Genomic DNA, 24829 nt, shown 5'->3' on the forward strand with positions numbered 1-24829 from the left:
TTCGCGTCTATCTTTATAAAAATGCTTTATGATATTGAATTATTATTTTCTTAGATTTTTCTTCTTTTATTTCTATACATAATAGTGAGTAATATTAATTTCGGGAGTGTTCGTTTCTTTTTTAAAATCGCGATCGTCTTTATTCAATTATTAGGAAAAGTATAAAGTATTTTTCTTTTTTACTTAAAAAAGAAGTTTCGGGAGTGTTTCAAAATATTTTTAAATCGCGGGTGTTTTGTGAAAATTGTTATCGTCATCACCGTCGTCATCATCTTCATCATCAACACCGCTGCTTCCTGGTTCAGACGTTGGAGAATTTTACAAGGTTTGTCAAATTAAATTTGTTCTTGACGCTAACTTCATAGGAGAATGAATTCATTCAAAGAATTTCATTATTTAGGAAAATAATTGAATTCTTGTGGAGAATTTTGTTAACATGTTTAAAAATTCTAAAGAATTCTTTAGAAAGAATTTCTTCTTCTTTTTAAGAAAGAGATCCCTTAAATTCTTTTTTAAGGATTTCTTTAAATTTTTTTTTAAATAATAGAGTTTTTTTTAATAATTAATTAAAAACAATTTTTTTTAATTTAAAATTTTTTTAAATAATTGAATTTTAAGAATAATTTCTTTCAAGTTTTTAAAATAATCGTGTTTGTTAATTAAATTCAATTAATTAAATTAATTAATTAAACATTTAATTATTGAATTCTATTAACATTTTCAAAAATAATTGCATTCTTTTAAAAAATTTTATAACGAGTTAAGACAAAAATTGAAATCTTTCGTGAAATTTTTTGAAAAATTTATTGAATTTTGGAAACTTTTATACTGTTTATAAATATAATTGAATTTATACTTCGAACTTGTTTCGAAGGATTTATTAAAATTTTAGAAAATAATTGAATTCTATTAAAATTTTTTATCAGAAATTCAATAATTTTCCGATAAAACATTAAAAATTGCATCTTGCCTAAAAGCAAGAGATACACATAAATGAATATACGTGGGAATGTGATTCATAGGATATATTCTCTTTCGATAAACTCAATAGTGAATCAGAGAAAAAGAAAGAGGGAGGGGGACATGTGTGTTTCATCAGAAGCGGAATAAGTATTGTCCATTATACAATTTCTATAACACGATATATGTAGTTATATGTAGTATCATATAAAAAGAGACTTCTTAAAGATTCACTCGTAGATATTATATTTCTCTCCTCTCCTCCTTTTGCAAAGGTGGTAAAAGAAAGTGAGAGTTCACAATCCCACAGATACTGAACGATTAGATAAGAAACAAATTTCCCACTCTGAAAATACATAATATGGCATGTTTATACATTAGGTTCTAAATAAATAGCAAAAACCGATACAAGAGAATATACAACTACTGTCTATTTAAGTTGCATAGAACTAAAATATTACAATGCTAATAAGATAAGAAACCCCTTTTAACAACCACTCTTTCGTTGTTGTTGTTTTTTTTCTCTCTAAAAATTCTTATCCTTGTGGGGAAAAAAGGGATAATCCGAGGAGAATAAAAATTTTAATATTAACAACAATGTAGTGATTTTTGATAGGGCTCGGTGAAACTAGCGACCCGCCGGCCGTCAGCCATCAGAAGAATCCATAGGCGCCGACACACATAGTAGCGTGGTGGCTCTATATGGATCAATCAACGCAAAAACAACGTACGCTAGCTATTACAGATTATAAAAAAAAATTGCAAAAGTCACTTTTTAAGGAGCAATAATCCCTCTTTAATTTTATCCGTATATTTTATCCCCCTTTAATTATTGCTCCTTAAAATGTGACAATTAAAATTTTTTTAAAATTTTTGATAGCCAGCGTCCCCACCCGCCCGTGCCCGTATCAGAAAAACGAAAATTGGAAAAAAAATCGAAAAAAAATTCATAACTCGAACAATTTTTGACCAATTTTTTGTTTCTTGGTCCCAAATTAAAGACGGATTGAAGCTCCTTAAAATGTGACCAATAAAAATTTTTTAAATAAATTTTTTAAGCCAGCGTCCCCACCCGCCCGTATCAGAAAAACGAAAATTGGAAAAAAAATCGAAAAAAAATTCATAACTCGAACAATTTTTGACCAATTTTTTGTTTCTTGGTCGCAAATTAAAGAGGGATTGATGCTCCTTAAAATGTGACTAATAAAAATTTTTTAAATAAATTTTTGATAGCCAGCGTCCCCACCCGCCCGTATCAGAAAAACGAAAATTGGAAAAAAAAATCGAAAAAAAATTCATAACTCGAACAATTTTTGACCAATTTTTTGTTTCTTGGTCGCAAATTAAAGAGGGATTGATGCTCCTTAAAATGTGACCAATAAGAATTTTTTTAATAAATTTTTGATAGCCAGCGTCCCCACCCGCCCGTATCAGAAAAACGAAAAATGGAAAAAATGGAAAAATATTCATAACTCGAATAATTTTTGACCAATTTTTTGTTTCTTGGTCCCAAATTAAAAAGTGATTGATGCTCCTTAAAATGTGACTAATAAAAATTTTTTAAATAAATTTTTGATAGCCAGCGTCCCCACCCGCCCGTATCAGAAAAACGAAATTTGGAAAAAAAATCGAAAAAAAATTTATAACTCGAACAATTGTAGACCAAACTTTTATTTTTTTGTCACAAAGTAAAGGGAGATTATTGCTGTTTAAAATGTGACTATTGCAATTTTTTCTATAAATTGTAATATAACTAGCGTACGTTGTTTTTGCGTTGATTGAACCGTATAGGGCCACCGCGCTACTATGTGTGTCGGCGCCTATGGATTCTTCTGATGGCTGGCGGCCGGCGGGTTGCTATTTTCACCGAGCCTTTTTGATAGATTGGAATATTTAGTTTTGATATCAAATATTTTTTTAAAATAATTTTTGCCGATTCGTATATTTCTCCACAGTTCTACTAAAATTAATTAATTAAGATTTCTTAATTATTTTCTTTGGTTAATTTTCTTACTTATATTCAGTAATGATTAATGGAAATAATTATTTTTATATTTTGGAGGAAGGATAAAATACTTTTTAAAAAAATAATTCATTATAACTATCAAAAAATATTATTTCATGAAATTACAACTTAGCAGTGCTTTTCTTTTTTCTTTATTAAAAAAAAGCAGTGACAAATTGCAAACACTAAAAGAAAAATATTTTACGTACATATATATACATATATAGAGAGAAAGAGAAAAAGAAAGGGAAGTGAATTAATTTTGCCTCCCATTTTTGGCAATATATTATAATTTATTTTGATGCATTTGGTTTAAAAAGATCAACATCGTGAGATCATTATATTCGGAGATGTTTCTTTTCTGTTCCCCTTTGTTCCTCATGAAATTGCAAACAATTTTACATCTCGCATAAGACAGTGTCCCATATCTTGAGCCCACTCGCTTCTATTGTCGTCCAGGCCATTAACACTTCCACGACAAATGAAAGCACCTTCCCTTCCTGTTCTTGTTCAACACTAATACACACATATTGTTGCAAGTTGTGCATTTTATACAAGAGACGCCCCCGACATCCAAATCTTTTCATGTTTTGCGACAAAAGCAACAAAGCAACAAATTTTATTCCAAATTGAATCATTTTTTTACAGTTAACTTGTTTTTATATATATTCTTATTATTATCGTTTCTTATCTATATTAATAAAATCAGACTTCTGTCTGTACATTGCTCCAAACTTGAAAATTTTAATATTTTTTTTGGTTTTGATACATTAGAATTCGAAAAATGTAAAAAAAAATTCTCTCTGTCCTGTATGCAAAAATTTGTTCGCGCTACAATTGAAAACGGTTTAACTCATTTCTACAATAAAATTTTTAAAACAGACGTATTTTGAAATTTTTTTTCGTTTTAAAAAGATCAATTTTTATGGAAAAGTGTTGAATTTTAAGAAATTCGGATTTTTGAATTTTTGCTAATTTTCCATAATTTTAGATTTTTTACCAAAGGGTGGAGACTATTTAATAAGTTAAGTATTTTTGAAGAGCACAAAAATAATGAAGTTAAATGAAATAAAAAAGAAGGAAAAATGTTCAATTTTAAGAAATTGGGAAAAATTCAGAAAAAAACAAGTTTTTTTTTCTTTTTTTTGGGGAATTTGCTCCTAAAAATGTATTCGATTCCTTTTTTAGAATAAGAAAAGGAGATTTAAATGAAATTAAAGCTGATGGATAGAATAGGATTGCTTTAAAGATCAGTAGACATATGTATATATATAGAAAACAGAAACAGACACTTGGAGAAGAAAACGAAAATACATTTTAGGTGCATTGATCGCTTCTGAATCACCAGACAATTTTAAAGCATTTTCACTCGTTACCGGTAATGATAGTTTCTGATTGTTTTCCTAAGTGACGATTCAATGCACGCAAGCATTTCTTAAGTTAGATCAGTTTCTAATTTTATAGAATGATTCCTATCGCCACATGATACCAAGTTCATTAAATTGTTTGCCGCACACCTCTCAATAATTATTATCATACATTACTTAAATTTTTATGTCCTAACTTCAGAGAAAAAATTACTTAAATTTTTATGTCCTCGAGACAAAATTAAATGGAGAAAAAAATTTCTTTTCATTTTTGTAATAAATACTGAAAATTAAATATTTTCCTTGAAAAATTTGATCTTGTAAATAAAAAAAAATTGTCAGGATATCAATTCGTAATATCATTCCCGCTGTCCCTTTTTATAGATCGATTGTCATTTTCTTAAGGGTACCATCGAGATATTGGGGGGCCTGTATCGAAAAACCTAATGGACATGCTGTGTTTAGTAATCATTTCTTGTAAAAAAAATAATGATTGCCGAAGTGTAGCATGACATCATTTTGACCCAGGACGACCGGACTCTTTCTTTTAATCCTTAAAAGTAAAAAAAAAAATCCAGACGTGTAGATACGATAGCGAAATATCGCTATGAGTGTTACCGTCACACCCTTTTTTTAAATCTCACACTTCCATTTCTCACACTTCAATTTTAATTTTATTAAATTAAAATAAAAATTAAAATCAAACATACAGTCAAAATTACAATCAAAATTAAAATCAGACATATAGTCAAAATTAAAATCAAAATGAAAATCAGACATATAGTCTAAATCAAAATTAAAATCAAACATATAGTTAAAATTAAAATCAAAATTAAAATAAAAATAAAAATTCAAAATTTTGATGTAAAATAAAATATAGAATCAAAAATGAAATTTCAAATCCGTTAAAAATTTGTTTGTTTGTCTAAATTATAACATTTCTTTCTCCCTCCCTCTCTCTCTCTCTCTCTCCTTCTCAGAAATAAATTTCATCGATTAAGCGACAAAATCAATAAGTGATTACACAATTTAAACCCGATGGTCTTTTTATAAAAACAGATTTATTAGCGTGAACACTTTATTCCCGAGTATATGTTGCATATAATATATGTTCTCGAGTAATTGAGTTTGCACTTAGCTTTTATCGTGAAATTAATTCGAAACCATGGCGAAAAAAAAGGAAGGTGAAAAAAAAACTGGACTTGAAATATATGAAATATTTCCTAATGCGAGATTGATTGCGCACACATAATAGTAATTGAATAAAACGTATATCGGTACAAGCATTAGAAAATAAATTGTAAAACATATTGTTAAATGACAATAATTTCACAGTTCACCTGCAACGCATGTGATGATGAAGAATTAGTTATTACTCATAATTGCATACCGATGAAATGTAAACTCATTTGTAATATTTTCTCTCTCTGGAAATTTTGATTTTTTTTTTAATAAAAAATATAATTTATCAATATTATATTTCTATTGATAGATTGTAGTTTTATTCAATAAAAATCAAAATTCTGTACATATATTTATCAAAGTAGAGAATAAGGTTGTAAAAATGAGAAAAAAGGGGATAAATATCGGAAGTTGTATTTTACATTGTAGTCTCCCGCGCTGAGGAATGAATATTGCGCTGTATACATAGATTATAAGGCAATAAGTCATGAACACGCAAGCGGTAATTATATTCCTTTTAGTTAATAATTGATGTTTAGGCGTTGACCACCTTCCAGACGATTGATTAATAAATAACAGTAGGTCGTAATCCAGTTTTGCTTTACAATTCTCCCTGTCATTTGTTTTCTCTCAACGGTGCATTAAAACATCAATGCAATATAGATTACGCACCGTCTTCTAATGTCACGTGAGACGTGCATTAACATTCTTTTTGCAATTTTTATTATATCAATTTAAATTGTAATTTTTAATTTTTAATTTATAATCGTAATTATTTACTAATGGTACTACTGGTTCTTAAACTGAATTTTTAAAAATCTATTTATTTACTGAAAAAATTCATTCCAAGACAATAAAAAATTGAAGAGGATAAAAATATCAAAAAGAAAAGTAAAATAAAAATTTAAATCCATTTATATTAATTGTCAAACTATTTAAATTTGATTATAAATAATAAAATTATGAATATTGACAAAAATTTTGAGATTCAATATGGAGACGCTATTCTCCACCTGCGAACGCCAAGGTCACCGCTAGATGGCAGTTTACTTCTTTCTTGGAATTTCTCCTGCCACCTGGTGGCGACCTTGGCGTTCTCAAGTGGAGAAATTAAACCACCATTGCATCTCTAAAAAACTTTTTTACAACTACAAGGTTGCGACAAAAATTCAATTTCGTTTTTCCCTGATTTCCAGACAAAATTTTAAATTTTTCCCTGACCAGAAAAGAATATTCTGATTCACTCTAAAAATGATTAGATGCTAAGAAAAATGTTCTAACACATTTATTTACGAATTTCTTTAATTACAAAATTCTTCTCTCTCAAATAATTAAATTTTTTTAAAATTCAATTATTTCTAAATATTTCCATCTAATGCTTTTAATATTTAATTGTTATCTTAAATTTTAACTGAAATTATTCATTTTTAAATGAACATTTTTATTAGAAAATTCTACGAGAATTCAATTATTTAAATACAAAAATAAATAATTTATTCAATAATTGAATGTTTCTTAGAATTTAATTTTTACGAAGAATTTTATTAACAACTTTTGAAAATAATTCATTTCTTTTAAGGGCATTTAATTAAAATTTTTCTGAAATTTATCAAATTAATGAATTTTATAACAATTTTTGAAAATAATTGAAAACTTTTTAAAGAATTTTATAAATTTTTGTTTTAATAATTGAATTCCCAAGAAGAATTTAAATAATAATTTATGAAAATAATTGAATTCATGCGAAGAATTTTTATTAAATTTCGTTTAAATAATTGAAATTTTGCTGAAAATACTATTAAAATTTCTGACAATAATAGAAGATTTTTACTATCTATTTATAAAAAAGGTAATTTAAATCTTAACGGAAATTTTTTAAAAAATTTGAAAATAATTTAATTTTCGGAAAGTACCTATTTTATTAGTTTTCAAAAGAATTGAATTCTTATGATAAATATTTGATATTTATCGAAATAATTGAATTATGGAGAAGAATTTTATTAAAATTCATTAAAATAATTGATTTTATGTGAACAACTTTGTTGTTTATCACGATAATTGAATTCTTTTACAGAATTACTTAAAAATTTTAAAAATAATTAATTTCCTGTGACAAATGAAAAGTTATTTATGAAAATAATTGAATTATTGCAACGAATTTTATTATTTTATTGAAGAATGGAATGTTTCTTGAATTTGAATTTATTTAAATCCTAAATTTATTTAAAATTCTATTAAAAATATTGGAAATTCTGCGATGAAAATAATTGAATTCCTAAATGAAATTTTATCATTTATGAAAATAATTGAATGTTTATGTAGAATTGTAGCAAAAATTATTTTCAATAATTAAATTATTTAATAAATTTTATGAAAATAGTAAATTTTGAAAATCATTGAATTGCGGAAATTTTTTGAAAATAATTGAAAATTTGCAAAGAATTTCATTAAAATTTTTGAAAATAATTGAATTTTTGGCGAAAAATTTTATTTATAATATTTTGTTTATAATGATAATTGAATTCTTGACGAGATATTTGTTCATATATTTAAAAATAATTGAATTTCTTCGAAGAATTTTATTACTTTGGAAAATAATTGAATTCTTGTGATGAATATTGCTATTTATGAAAATAATCAAATTTTGTAAAGAATTTTTTTAAAATTTCTAAAAATAATTAAATAAATTTTCAGTTATTAATTTTAATTTGTTCACTTATTTAAAGTACATACTTACAAAAGCCCTCAATATTATTATAGATAACAAATTATTATTTAAAGTATTTTTGCATTTTTGTAGTATTTTGTAATTTTTAATTTGCATTTCAAAATTTATAATAATAATAATAAATAAATAAATATAATTGTTAATTTACATCTAGCAATTTTTAATTTGCATCTCGTATTAATTCGTATTAATTGATATTAATTAATATTAATTATATAACTAATTAGTATTAATTATATAACTAATTAGTATTAATTCGTATTTATTAGTACTCATTTATATTAATTAATCTATATAGCAATTTTGAAAAATATTGAAACAGAAAATAATTTTCGTTAAAAATTTTAGTCAAATTTACTTTTTATTTCTTATTTTATTTTAATATTCCATTTCATAAACTTTATTTTATATCAATTTATTTTATTAGAAAAGAAATTTGAGTTCCCCTTCTAAAATATTAAATTCCATTTTGAACACGATAAAAAAATCGATTTAAATTTATTTCCACAAATAATTATTATTATTGTCTCATATTATATGCGAATTTTAATTTGAACTTGATAAACAGTAATTGCCCTTTTGAAATCAAGTTTGGCGCTTACGCACGAAAAAAAGTAATTTGCCATCATTTGTAATGAGATATAAAAAAAAATATGTTTAAATATATTTTTGTGTTTTAGCAAATTATGGGGTGTATGAAAAGTTAAAATGTCTCTCTAAAAATGACAAACATGAAGAAATTGCTCGTCAGTTAGAAAAATTTATTTGATTCTAAGACAGAAGAGGTTTTGAGGAGTAAAGAATGATGATATGTGTGTATATAAAAAAAAGCAGTTTGTTCTCTTTCTCTCCCCCTTTTGCGAGAGCACATTTACACGAAACTCTGTGGGTGGTTTGTACGAAAAGCCACCTGACATCTTTTCGCGAGCGTGACGTGTCTCTTTTGCTCGCCAACTTCTCCAAACATCTTAATATCACTCACTCTTTTTTTTATTTTTTTTTTTTGCTCAATCGCTCACTGTTTTTTTCAATCACTCACTCTTTTTTTTGCAATCATTCACTCTTTTTTAACGTTACGTCTTTTTTATTTTTGGAATTATTAATTTGCTTTTTTTTAATCTAGTTAATAGAAATTAGCAGTAATTAAAACTAGTGAATACTAGTAAATACTAGTAAATACTAGTGAATACTAGTAAATACTAGTGAATACTAGTAAATACTAGTGAATACTAGTAAATACTAGTAAATATTAGTAAATACTAGTAAATACTAGTGAACACTAGTAAATACTAGTAATTATATTAGTGAATACTAGTAAATACTAGTAATTATACTAGTAAATACCAGTTAACATTAGTTAATACTAGTTAATACTTAATACTAATTAATGTTTATCAAAAAATTACTGTTTCATTGTTCGCACAAAAAGGGGGAAAGACTTTATTAATACTAATTAATGTTTATCAAAAAATTACTGTTTCATTGTCCGCACAAAAAAAGAAAAAGACGATAATACTAAAAATTAATAAATTATTAAAATGTTGAATTAAATAAAAAAATAAAAAATGAGCCTTTGCGTTAATTGCGTTAATGAGGCGAAAGAAGAAGATTTCTACAGCCGTTGGACAAAAGGAGAAAAAGGAGGAGAGTGTGTTTATAAATCCGACTTGCATTTCAGGTTTATTTGTCGCATTAGATGATGACCCACTGGAAATGAAACAAGACAAAGTCATAGTTATACGAGAGACAAAGAGTCGAGAGAAAGGGGGACAAAATCAGGAGGTCATTGCAAAACAAAAAGACGCACTAAAAACAATTCACTGTTTAAAACACAGCACTTACAGTTTGAAAAATAAAGTCCTCTGCGATCAATTACGTTCCAATAATTTCTCAACTGTGAAACAACTCTCTCAAACTCCTCAATTTTTTTTTTTATTTTTTTGCTTTGCGTTTTTACCGTTTGGTTATAAAATTCCAATCTCTTCTTATCTCTACTCATTTTTTTTTTCTTGTTTCCCAAAGTGGGAAAGTTTATGAAACTATGAAATTATGAATCTAAAGAAATGATTTTTTTGATAAATATTTAAATTAAAATAATTTTTTAATAAAATTAAAATTAATTTTTTAATTTATTAAAATTAATTTTTTAATTTATTAAAATTAATTTTTTAATTTATTAAAATTAATTTTTAAATTATTTTTAAATTATTACTGTTAAAAATTATAATAGCAAAATAATTTTTCAGAAAAATTATTTTATTTATGAAATTTCATTTTTTTTTTTTTTTGTTCGAAAAAATTCGAATTGATTTTTTTTTAACAGGGTTGTATGCATAGTATTGTGTGGCTCTTCCAAATGTACTCCCAATATTCCGAAACTCGTTCACGTCAAATTAAAGGCGGAGCTGTAGTCAGCAACTCGAGTCATTTTTATGGTTTGGTTTATAATAGGCACTCAACTGACAAGTTGTGACTTTTTTCGACTACATCGATATTTTTCTTATTTTTTTATTAATATTTTAATAAAAACAAATAGAAAATGTGACGTGCTCCTAAGAAAGGTACCAAACTAGCAAAAAAATTTTTTGGTTATGTTTATAATTTTTCGAGTAAAAATACAGAAAGAGAATTAATTACCAAAAAAAATTATTGATATTTAAGTCTTTGTTACATGAAAATATTCAATAAAAACTGGTTTCGAATTTACGTTATTAAAATGGAACTTTTAATGAAGATAAATTTGACACAAACATAACCTATAATTCGTTTGCTTCTAAGGTACTTTTCTTCACTGTTAACTACACCCAGAAAAAAAATTTGTTTGAATCAAAGAAATTGTTTTTTTAAAACCATTTTTTAAATTGAAGATAAAATTCGAAAAAATATAAATAAAATTTAAAAAATTAAATATAGAAATTAATTTTTATAGTCGAATCACGAAAAATAATTTCTTTCCCCTTTTTTGTAATGAACAATGAGAAAGGAATTTTTTTTGATAAAAATTAAATATTCCAGTCTGGGAAAATATTTGATAGAAAAAGAAAAATTTTGAGAGAAACAAATTAAGTGCGAGAGTGTATTAAAATGAAAGAATGAATCAGTTAACGATTTTACGAAAGTTTCGTGAATGTATATATGTATATACACGAGAGGTAACTGGTTTTCAAGTCGGAGATCCTTATCAGTTACGCGGCTGAAGGTGTACTTCTAATGAGATAAATGGCAACGTTTAACAGGTAGATAAATCATATTTAATTGACTTTTACTTAACTACTCCTCGAAATTGTAATCTACACGCGTCTACTCTACATAATTTCAAGTTCATATTTTAATGTTCATATAATAATTACACACTCGTCACGTCTATAAGAATTGTCCCTTTTAATTCGTAATTTATTTCTAATTCAATTTTATTTTCTTCCGAATGGCATTTTTTCATTGCAAAAATATCTTCTAAAGTGCAATTATTTTCAATTACGAAAATCTTTCTTTAATGAATTTTTTTATTTCTCTAAAGTTCCTCTTACCCTTTAATTTTCTTCCGCTGAAGGAAATTTATATATTTATTTTAAATTTTATTTTTAATTTATATAAATTATATTTTCTGAAATTACTATTTTTTAATAATCATTATTATAAGCTAAACCATTTCTAAATGAAGAATTAACTTCTTAATATGCAGAAAATTTTTTATTCCTGCAAACCTTGAAAATCTGGAATGGTCAGAAAGTTTTATAAATCTGGAAAAAACCTGGAAAAATCAGGGAATTTTGATCGAAATCCTGAAGAATTGTTGTTTTCTAAAGTTATTGTGTTTATTCTTGAAATCCAATTTTACTTAAGTATTTCAAATAATTAGTTGAATTTTAAGAGTCGCGTTTACAATTTTCATAAGTAGATGAACTATTCAAAAGGTTTTGATTTGAAATTTTGTAAAATTTCAATTTTAATGGAATTTTATTAGAAATTTTAAAAATCTAGGTTTTAACAAAATTTAAAAACTAAAATTCTTCTGAAATTACTTAAATTTTTTAATATAAAAATAATGAATAAAATATAATATAAAATAATGGATTTATAGAAGAATTTTAGACAAAAACACTAAAAAAATGGAATTTTAAAGCAATTACAAATGATTGCAGAAATTCAATTATTTTCAAAGGAGTCAAATTCTTCTCAGAAATTCAGTTATTTTTAAAAATTCTAATATCCTTGCAAAATTTTAATTATTTTCAAAAACTTTCCTCAGTTCAATTATTTTTATAAATAATAAGAATTTCACAAGAAATGAATTATTTACAAATTATTTTCATAAATTATTATTCAATGATTTTCATAAATAATAACATTTTTTTACAGGTATTCAATTATTTTCATAAATAATAAAACTCGTCGCTGACTTTCAATTATTTTTAATACAATTTTAATGGAATTCCTCGAAAAATTTAATTATTCTTAAAAATTTTATTAAAATTTATCAAAGAAACCCAATTATTTTAAAAATCTTTGCTACAAGTTATTTATTAGAATTTTAGTATTATTTTCAATGCATTTTTAATTAAATTTCTTCAAAGACTTAAATTGTTTTCAAAAATTTTAATGAAATTCTTTGTAACTATTCAATTTTTTTCAAAATAATTTTAAAAAAATAAAATAATAAAAAATAAATAAATAATAAATAAATAGATAAATAATAAAATTATTTGTGGAGATTTAATTAATTTCAAAAGTCAGTATTCAATTTTTTTCAATGTCTACTATTTCAAGAATATTTCACAAAAGAATTCAATTATTTAAAAATAAATTCTAAAACAATTCGTCTTAAGAATTAAATTACTTTCAAAAGTAATATAATTCTTCGCAGAAATTCAACTATGTTCAAAAATTTCAATTATGTTTATCAATGATAAAATTTTTCTTCAAAATTCAATTATTTTTAAAAATTGTAATAAAATTTTTCTTCGAAATTCAATTATTTTCAAAAATTTTAATAAAATTCTTAACAGAATTTCTATTATTTTTAATACAATTTCCATCAAATTTCTCGACAAATGAAATTATTCTTAAAATTTTTATTAAAATTTGTCATGAGAATTCAATTATTTAAAAATTTGTTGATAAAATTCTCTATAAAAAATTCAATTTTAAGAAATGTTCAATTATGTAATAAAATATTTATTTTCTATTTTAAATAATTGAATTCTCGTAGAATTTACTAATAAAAAAGGGTTTTAAAAATGAATTTCAGTTAAAATTTTAGATTATAATTAAATATTAAAAGCATTATAACGTGGATTTTTAGAAATAATTAAATTTTGAAAAAGTTTCAAACTAAAACAATTGAAATTCTTAATGTTTCATATTTTTGCCAAAAAATTCTGTAGAATTAATTCTTTTTAAAAGTTTTATAGGATTTTTATTGAAATTATTTCAAGTTTTTATTTTCCATTATATATTTAATTGCAGAATTTCCGAATAATTGAAATTTTGTAAAATTGAATTGTAAACGAATAAATTTGAAAATTCTCATAAAACTCATCGCAGCGTTTCAATTAGTTTTCATAAAATTATAATTGAATTTCTTGAAAAAAGTTATTATGTTCATGCAAATTTTAATCAAATTCGACAAAAAGAATTTAATTATTTAAAAATTTGTTAGTAAAATTCTTTATGAGAATTAAATTTTGAGAAACATTCAATTATTCAATAAATTATTTACTTTTGCATTTAAATAATTAAATTCTTGTAGAATTTTCTAATAAAAATTGATTTTCATTTCATAAAAATGAATTTCAATTAAAATTTTAGATTATAATTGAATATTGAAGCATTATAGTGTGAATTTTTAGAAATAATTGATTTTTCTAAAGGTTTTAAATTAAAATTTTTGAAAATTTGAACTTTTCATACTTTTAATAATTAAGAATTCTGTACATAGAATTAATTTTTTTGAAAAAATTTAATGGAATTTTTTTTAATTATTTGAAGTATTTAATTTCTAATATATTTAATTGAAAAATGTCAGAATAATCGAAATTTCATAAAATTAGATTGTATGTATATTTTACACACAATATTTGTTTAAAATTTTAGTAAAATTTATTATAAATAAAGTTAAAATACTCAACTAAAAACAAGATTGAAATGAAAGAAAAATTATTTGAATTTTGTAAAACTGGAGAGTAAAATAAGTTTAAACTATTTTAATTTCAAGAAGATAATTGACATATATAGTTTATTTATTTGTTTCTTACAATAAAAGGTCATTTAAAAAATATTTTCAACATAACACTAATAAACTAAAAATAGACAATCAAATAAATTTATAAAACTAATAAATTTTGAAATTATTATTATATTAAACATTTTCACGTGAGCAATGTAAATATTATTTTAACTAAATAAATTATTTATGACGCATATTTATTCTATACATATTTCATCATATATGTTTTATTGAAACATTGAGAATTAGCATTCTTATGCTCCGGATAAGCAATGTTATCTATTATTTCATTAACTGAAAATTGTTCCAAAAATTTATTTAAAACAAGATGAATAATTTTCCTTTCAATCAAGAATATTTCTTCTCTAATATTTACAACATTTTTAAACATTGCTTCAATTTCTGTGATCAGCTTGTAATTGATAAATAATCTATTGCTAGAATTTTTTATTGTTACATATAAAGTTTTCATTAAAATATGTTTTATGTCTCGATTAGTTCTAACATTGTTTGAATTTGTTTGTCGAGTTTGAAATATTTTTTTGAATATATCTTTTTCCAGTGAGATAAGATCGAAATTTGCATAATTATCACTGTAAACTTGTGAGAATTTTTTGAGTTGACCTAATTTCTTATTATTATTTAATTGTTTAGTGACAGAATGAAGAATTTCTTTTGAAATATTAACTGTGGAAGTATTGTTATTGCAATCGTAATTATTCTCCAATAATGTGTGTAAAATTGAGTGTTCTAAAAGTTTTACGTGAATTTCATCTGTATCGTAATGCAATTGAGATAAAATTCCACTCATTATTTCTTTTGTTTGTTGAAACGATGTTAATGATGTATTTTGGAAATTTGTCTTAAGATAGAATTTCAATTTTACCAAAATATTATAATTGTAGATTATATCGTGACATTTGATGTGAATTAATTCGACTACAGTTTTAAGGTCTTGTTGTCTATTTTCAACGATAATATTGTGAATAGTTGTGTTAAGCTTGTCCAGAATAATTTTTGAGTTTATTTTTTGTGTTCTTTTCAAAAAGTATAAAATATAATCTCTTATTAGTACATTTATTCCATTAATGTATTGGTGATTTTTTAGTTTTCTGTAAAGAACTTGAGAATATTCTTTACTATCGAACGATACATTTATAGTTTGGATTGGATTATTTGCAATTTCTAAAAATGCTCTCAAAACTGCATATCCAATCGAATATGTGTTTTCTTGTAAGTGAGAAGCATAATAAGTATCGAGAATACTTGCAATTGTATTTGATAGTTCATCGATTATTAATTCCAGAGATGAATTGCTATTTTGCAAAATAAAATTTAAATAGAATTCTTTCAAATATTCTTTTGTTATATTTTCAGTTTTCATTACTTTAATTTCTTCGATAAGTATCGTTTCCATTCGACTAATATCTATTTTAATTTTTTCCTCTTTGTTAATTTTATTTTGAAAATTATCCTTGGAAATACTGCTGACATCTATTATTGTGAAGAGAAGTATTTTGTTAATTTTGTCCAAAGTTATTTTTTTATAAAGAAAAATGGAACACAAATATTCTAGTATAATTTTTAAAAAAATTGTTAATATTTTCATAATTTAATAAAAAGAAAATACTTAAAGTAATAAAAAATTTTTTTTTGATTTTTTTTTAATGCAAAGAAAATATTTAAAGTAATAAAAATTTTTTTTTTATCTTTGTGGATAATAACTATAGAATATCAGTTATTAATTTTCGTTTATATTATAGCTATATTATTTATTATTGTTATGCAAATTACAAAATTTTTTATTTTCAAATATAAATTTTTTAAATAATTTCATAACCAAAATATAAAAAATTCACTTATTAAGTACAAAATTAATTATTACTGTTTATATTTTAAAAAAATTTAATAAAATTTCACGAAAGAATTCAATTTTTTTCTAAAATTTTAATAAATCTTTCTAAACAATTCAATTATTTTTTTAAGTATTAAAATCTTAACAAAAATTCAATGATTTTCAAAACAATATTAATTGAATTCCTCGAATGAATTAAAATATTTTTAAATATTTCCATAAATTTCAATTATTTCCTAAAATTTTAATAAATTCTTCGAAACAATTCAATTATTTTTAGAAATACTAAAATTTTTTTCAGAAATTATATTATTTTTAATCTAATTTAAATAAAATTATGCGAAAGAATTGAATTATTTTAAAAAATTTCTATAAAATTCAATTTCAACAAGAATTTAAAATTCTCTAAAAAAAAATTCAATTATTCTCGAAATATTTTTAAAAAATTCTATATAAAAATTCAATTACTTTCAATGAAATTTTTAAATATATTCGTCAAAAAATTGTTTGTATTCAATTATTTTTTTAAAAATAATAAAATTCTTGTGATAAATTCAATTATTTTGAATACACTTAATTTCAATAAATTTTTTTAAAGAAATTCAATTATTTTCAAAAAAAACTTTAATTGAATTTCTCAAAAAAATTTCATTATTTTCAAATATTTCTATAAAATTCTTCATAACAATTTAATTATTTCTTAAAATTTTAATAAATTCTTCGAAACATTTCAATTATTATTTTTATAAATAGTAAAATTCTTCGCAATAATTCAATTATTTTTATAAATAGGTAGTAAAATCCTTTGCAGGATTTCAATTATTTTCAAATGATGAATTCAAATATTTTAAAATATTTTAATAAATATGAAATGAATATAAATAAATAAATTAAATTTAAATTATTTATAAATATAAATTTCAATTATTTTCTAAAATTTTAAATAAATTCTTCGAAACAATTCAATTATTTTCAATTCAATTGTAAAAAAATTCTTAATTAATAATTACATACATTATAATTTTTGTTTCATTTGTTAAAAATTGGTGAAAAATAGATAAATAAATTTTATTAATATTAATACGAAAATACTTGTTTTAAAAAAATATTTACCAATAATGTAAAGACTTATAAAAATTGTCGTAAGCCATCCATGCAGAAATTTGTGCCCCATTATGAACATTGTATCGGTTCTCCCTGAATGTTTAATGTGACGAAAATAACAATTATTTGACGCTTAAATAGAAAAAAACTGTTTAAACATTAAACAATTTGTTGTAGATAAAAATAGATTATTTATTTATTTGATTGAAGTGTTGTATATTTTGTATTAAATTCACAAAATTACATAAATTTAAATTTTTTATACAGACAATTATTTACACTAAAAACAGTAATGCTATTAAATAAAGAACATTTCTCTGGAAAACCTTGAATATCCACCAACGTCGCTCTTTACTGAATATTTTTGTTAAACCTTCTGAAATTTTTATTGATTTAATTAATTTTTCTTATCTTTTAATTACTACTGGAACACCTGACCACTGAATATATCAAATTCAACTAAATCTCATTTAAAATAATAAAAAATCTGAACCCAAAAAATGTCTCTTAAAATATTTTTGAAGAGCCCAAATATAATTATTTGATCGTTGAAAATTGCAGTGAAATTTTTAATTGTTTTTAGATTTTGTAATTTATTTATTTATTTTTTTATTTAACCAATTATCTGTAAAATAAAAAAATAATTGCGAATTTATTCGAATTCAAACGAGCGAAAAAAAATTTTTACTGAAGATTCAAATAGGTTATATTATTTATTTTTTTTATTTTGATTTTCTTCAAACGAAATGAAAAAGATGGAAACGGGATGATTCTCAGGAAGCATATTTTTATTTATAACGTAAAGTGAGATCAGATGGCAATCAAGGTACCATTGAATTTTAATTCTTACTTACGAGCATTCACAATGTTCACGTAATGCTAATCCACTTTCATTGGTCAGTAGGGATCTATTTAAAAAAAATATTACATAAGATCACCACGCAGAAAAATATGAAAAATTGGTAATTTCAAATCGTTAGGGTTGTCACAATATTTTTGCCCACTAAAACGTGGGCCGAATGTGTGTTAAATATTAACAAAAAAAGAAAAAAGAAAATTGTCTACATAACTTAAATAAACCTTTTTCAGAGGGAAATAAATTTTTAACTTCATTATAATTATTATAAACTTTATTATTACTTTTATAATAAAGACTTTATTATATTATGAAGACTTGATTTTATTATAAAGACTTGATTATAAAAAACTACTTGTTTTGTATAGTTTTAAAAACGATTCTTTTTCTTAATTTCAAGAGGAGGATTCATTTGTTTTCACCTTGCTTTTTTCGACAGGTGACAAATAGGCGCTATGGAACTATAAATAATATTCGATATCATGTTTTCTAAAATCCAATAAAGGTGTCCGATTAACCGAAAGATTCATGGAAGAAGCCATAAAAAAAAGATCACTTGGGACTATTATATGAATTCATTAGACATGGGTGGTGAGAATGGAGAAAATATTTTTTTTGTCAACATCATTCGATTTACAGTAAATTCTGTCGTTTTTATTATTTGAATTGTTTTTAATTTTTATCACAGTGAACTTTGCTTACAGAATTATTATTACCAACATAAATCAATAAATAGAAAAATAGAAAAAGAATAATTATTTTTAGTTTCAAAGGGTTTTGATTTGCTTTTCCTTACAATGCGGAAAGAAATTCTTCATCTGCAACAAAATACAACAATAAAAAACTACAATAAAACTACCTACAATAAAAAAAATTATTTGTTTTAAATAATTGATTACTTGTCTATTATCAAAGAAATATTTACTTAAATCAAATAATTTTTATTTAAATTAAATAAATTTGAACCAATGGTATTTGCTTCAACTACTGAAATTATTGGTTCAAATACCCACAGTAAATCGTAAGGCGTTAAAAAGTGTTGCAGATTAAATTAACACCAAAAAAGATTAAAATAATCAATTTTTGCGTTATTTTTTACAATGAATGAAATTTTAGTTTTTAAAATTTTTTTATAACTATAAAGCATGAAGATATCAATAACTCCGAGTCTTCGACTCGAAGTGATCGATTTCTTCATATTTTATAATAATTAAAGATGACCAAGTAATAAAATCATTATTTTATATTATCAGAATATTATACTTCTTCAAAATTATTTTCATTATTTCAATTCAATTATTATTTTCAAAAATTTTTAACTATAATTTTACTTTATATAAATTATTTTTAATAATTTTCGAAAAAGTTCTTTGGCAATTTTCAAATCCATTTGTTTACAATAATCAATTTCATGAAATTTCAATTATTCCCAAATTCTTTAATTAAATGCATATTAGAAAATAAAAACTTCAAATAATATAAAAGAAAATTCAATTAAACTGTTTTAATAAAATTAATTTCAAAATTCAATTATTTCTAAAAATTCACTCTATATTTATTTTAATATTCAATTATAATCTAAAATTCTAACTGAAATTCATTTTTATGAAATGAAAATCAATTTTTATTAGAAAATTCTACAAGAATTTAATTATTTAAATGCAAAAGTAAATAATTTATTGAATAATTGAATATTTCTGAAAATTCAATTCTCATAAAGAATTTTAGTAACAAATTTGTAAATAATTGAATTCTTTTTGTCGAATTTTATTAAAATTTGCAAGAACATGATTACTTTTTTCAAGGAATTCAATTATAATTGTATGAAAAATAATTGAAACGCTGCGATGAGTTTTATGAGAATTTTTAATTTATTCGTTAACAATTCAATTTTACAAAATTTCAATTATTCGGAAATTGTGCAATTAAATTTATATTGAAAAATAAAAACTTCAAAGAATATAATAAAAGAAAATTAAATTAAACTTTTTCAATAAAGTTAATTTCAAAATTCAATTATTTCTAAAAATTCACGCTATATTTCTTTTAATATTCAATTATAATCTAAAATTCTAACTGAAATTCATTTTTATGAAATGAAAATCAATTTTTATTAGAAAATTCTACAAGAATTTAATTATTTAAATGCAAAAGTAAATATTTTATTGAATAATTGAATATTTCTGAAAATTCAATTCTCATAAAGAATTTTAGTAACAAATTTGTAAATAATTGAATTCTTTTTGTCGAATTTGATTAAAATTTGCATGAACATAATTACTTTTTTCAATTAATTCAATTATAATTGTATGAAAAATAATTGAAACGCTGCGATGAGTTTTATGAGAATTTTCAAATTTATTCGTTTAATTAAGAAATTTCAATGATTTTAGTTTGAAACTTTTTCAAAATTTAATTATTTCTAAAAATTCACGTTATAATGCTTTTAATATTTAATTATAATCTAAAATTTTAACTGAAATTCATTTTTAAAACCATTTTTATTAGTAAATTCTACGAGAATTCAATTATTTAAATAAAAATAAAATGAAAATAAATAATTTATTAATTTCATGTTTCTTGATATTAAATTCTCATAAAAAATGTTATCAACAATTTTTTTAAATTATTATATTCTTTGGACGAATTTTAATAAAATTTTTAAGAATAAACATTCTTTGTGGAATTCGATTAAAATTGCATTAAGAATAATTGAAATTCTGCAATGAGTTTTATTATTTATGAAAATAATTGAATTCCAAAAAGAATTTTATAAAAAAATCTGTAAATAATTGGATTCCTGTAAAAATTTTTATTATTTTTGAAAATAATTGAATCTTTGCGTAGAATTTTATTCAAATTTTTTTTTTAATAATGTAATTCTTTTAGAAATTTTTATTGAATAAGTAGATATTGAAAATCATTGAATTTTAGAAAACTTTTTGAAAATAATTGAAATGGCAAAAATTTAATTAAGATTTTGTAAAATAATTGAATATCAGAGAAGAATTTTATTATTTTTAAAGACAATTGAAATTTGAACGAGAATTTTTTTAAATTTGCGAACACAATTGAATTTAGTAACTATGTTACTAAGTTAGTTAGTAAGTTAGTAACTAACTTATTAACTTACTATTCTCCCTGTTGAAGCTAAATTCGTTGAATTTTTACAAATCGTTGACTTTGGTGTTTTATTTAAAGTAAAATTTCATTTATAGTTAAAAATAACACCAAAATAGATTATTTTAATCCTTTCTGGTGTTAATTTAATCCTAGAGGGATTAAACTGTTGCAGATTATTTTAATCAATTCTGGTGTTATTTTAACACTTCACGTTTTACTGTGCCATTTAATTGACTCCAATAAATATTATTTGATTCAATTAAATATTTAATTGATAATAGTCAATTAATCATTTATTTTCAGCAAATAAACTTTTTTTTCAGTGTAAAAAGAAATTCAAAGCAAATCGAATAAGGACAGTAGAATATATTATATAGTACACTGATTTAACTGGACAGTAGGTACAAAATCGCAAAGTGTATTTAATGGCAAAAATAACGCGACTTGAAGTTTGTTTCATTTGCGAGCAATAAAAGAGAGGACTTGTCGTAGAGGATGAAGATAAAGATGTTTTTGTATCACATTTTAAAGGATAATAGCAGTACTATTGTATACACATATAAACCCGGTAGAAATGGCATAAAGAAATGCGGCGCATCGTGCCCATTCAGTTTGCCGTAAAAATTTATCGATAATAATTTACATTCCGCGGAACTCACAGAGCGGAGAAAAGAGACAAAAGGGGTCATAGGTTGTTTGAGAGAAAGAATGAATTTCCCCCTTTTCCTCTCCTTTCTTTTATATTATAATAATAATCGTTTGGTGATATCACGCATGCTGTGATTCTCGAGTTTAAATATTTTTTCTGATACGAAATCAGATTCTTTATTATTTATTTATTATGTAATAATAATCGAAATATTCCGTCCTCACGTGAAATTAGTGTTTTAAAAAATTTCTAGTTTTTGTATCTTAATATGAATTATTATTTTTTTTTTTTTTTTATTAATTCTTTTTTTGATAAAATTTTTTGCTGAGACAGAAATCTTTTGGTTCAATTCAACAAGGTTTGATGGCAGTAGGTATATACATAAATGGAGTGTTGAGCAACTGTGTATTTCAATTTACATGTAAATTATGCAGATTCTCAAAGTGCATTAATCTTCCATGTATACCTCGCTAGATTTGTCGATTTTATTTGTCCTGCAGGAGACGACGACGACGACAACGATGCTTGCATAATATCCCGTATGCAATCTGCTAAAATCTATACGCTTACAATAATAATTTTAATATGAAATAAAATATTTCTTTTCACATTCAATTAAAAAATTTACCCGCAATTATTTCCGGGGTAAATTTTTTTTAATTTGGAAAAAGAGAAAACAATTTTTTGCAAAGTTATAAAAAAAAAGATTAATTATTAATTTTTATTATTTACGACTACAATCGGTAGTATTAACAAATCAAATATTGGATAGCAATTAATTTTTGTAATTAAAATAAATTTTATTTGATTGAAGTAAATTTTCTTTTGATTGATGTAAGTTTTCTCTAATTTAAACATATTTAAACTTGAAGAAAACTTTTTCTTCGGGTGCAAGTGATTTTACATCGAAATCGAGTACAGGACGAAAGTTTATTCCTGATGGTCCAGGACCAAGGACACGAACTTAGACGAGATGTAAGATGCCCCGGGCGGCGGTTTCTAACAAAACTGAGAGACCCAAATTAAATCCTGCCTCCTACGATCCGCGCTGCATAATTATTAAAAGGAACGTCGTGTAATTGGAAGTTGGCCCGTTCTTCTCCTTTTCCTCTAGACTTGCTTTTTTCAAGTCAAGAAGAGAGGGAAAAAAAAGAAGAAAATACCTTCGGTAAAAACGTCGCCGATGTTTTATTTTTCATTCAAAACGAATATAGTGTCTGTGCGGTTCTATTTTTCTTTCATTATTTACAGACACCAAAGGTAAATGATGATAGACTCTCTTTCGGAGTAAAATGAATTTCAAGTAGGACTCTCCTATGGAAATCATATATGTGAGAAAGTTTCGGATTCTCAAAAATCTTTCTTTTTTTTTTGATATAATTATAGCATAAGAGTTTGGGAATAATTACATAATCTTCGACTCAATTTTTTTTTTTTTTGCTTTTATAATACGTAATGTGGCCTAATGTTAAAAATAAAATTGAATGCATATCTATCAATGACCTATATCACCGTTGCGAACGATTAATAAAATTATATTTCAACGAGTTTACCGGGCATCGAGGGAGGATAATAAAGGGTTTTGGGATTTATAGTAATTGATACGTTGCACTATTTATAGAGTTAAAACCTGTAATTCGAAAAAAATTCAAATTCGAATTATCCGTACATTCGTATACGTAAACTTTTTCTATAAAAAATTACTTATCAGTATAGTAATTTTTACAAATTCAAGTGAACGACTTTCCACTACTTAAAAAAAAAACACTTTTGGTTTATAAAAAAACGTCTTCTTTTTTTCTGATCTTTTTATTTCTGACTTGAAGTTTTATTTTGGAGAAAAATCGGTCCTTAGCAATAAAAGTGATTTTTTTTTCAAAATGGAAAAGTTTTTTTTTTTAGAAAGTTGTTAACGTTGAGAGATGAGGAGTTTAGTTTCTTTGTCATATACGACCTTCGGAAATTGGAGTCGAACAAGCGGTTTCACGAGGATGAGAGAAGCGCGCGGCTAAAGAATCAAAAAGGAAGTCTATAGCACGAATGAGAGCATTCCACAAATCATAAAAAATGAAATATATCGTTAACGGTTTGGGCAAAAAGAATATGGCGCGCGGGGTAAAGAATTCCCACTGTGAGTTGAAAGGATCACCTACTAATATTTTTATTGGCAGTAAAAATCGCGCTCACCTGAGACAGGAACTAACAAACTCCTTATGGTCCCCAGCATCTCCCTCCCACCAAACCAAAAAAGCACTCACAATCATTTACGTCTGGTTTATAAAAGAAAATGCATAGCAGAATGACCCGAAAGGTCAAATATCTAAACTTGCCTGAAATGACAGCTATCTCAAAAAATTCCGCAGAGTATTTATATTAATAATAAATTATTATTATTTATTTACCTATTTTTATTTACTGTCGTAAATAGTAAAATAAAAAAATAATCTTTTTCTGATTTTTGTTATTTATTTATTATTCATTAATAATAAATAATATTTTATTGTTTATAATAAATATATGATTATTGTTACGTTTGGAGAAAAGGAAAACAATTAAAGCTACAATTAATTAAAATTTCCATTATACAGAAACTTCAACAATAGATAATAAAAATTACCATTTGAAACTAATATTAATTGAAACTACAAAATAAAAATATAAATAATAATTAATAAATATTATCAAATTAGAGCAACAATTAATTTCAACTGTAGATAAAAGCTTCAAGTAATTGAAACTGACGACTGAATCTGTAAAAATATTTAAACTACCAA

The 24829-nt window shown here is 23.5% G+C and overlaps 1 protein-coding gene across 1 annotated transcript in view; it reads left to right on the forward strand.

Moving 5' to 3' along the window:
• The first annotated feature begins 228 nt into the window (after nt 1-228).
• The window catches only part of LOC122499936 (Kv channel-interacting protein 1-like), a 464957-nt gene continuing 440356 nt past the window's right edge, over nt 229-24829 (forward strand). Inside the window, exon 1 of the mRNA XM_043608540.1 lies at nt 229-325. The gene's annotated coding sequence lies outside the window, so the exon portion shown is untranslated. The remainder of the gene's footprint in view (nt 326-24829) is intronic.

This window comes from Leptopilina heterotoma, unplaced genomic scaffold (genome assembly GCF_015476425.1).
Source record: "Leptopilina heterotoma isolate Lh14 unplaced genomic scaffold, ASM1547642v1 Lhet_18, whole genome shotgun sequence".
NCBI classification, from domain to species: Eukaryota; Metazoa; Arthropoda; class Insecta; order Hymenoptera; family Figitidae; genus Leptopilina; species Leptopilina heterotoma.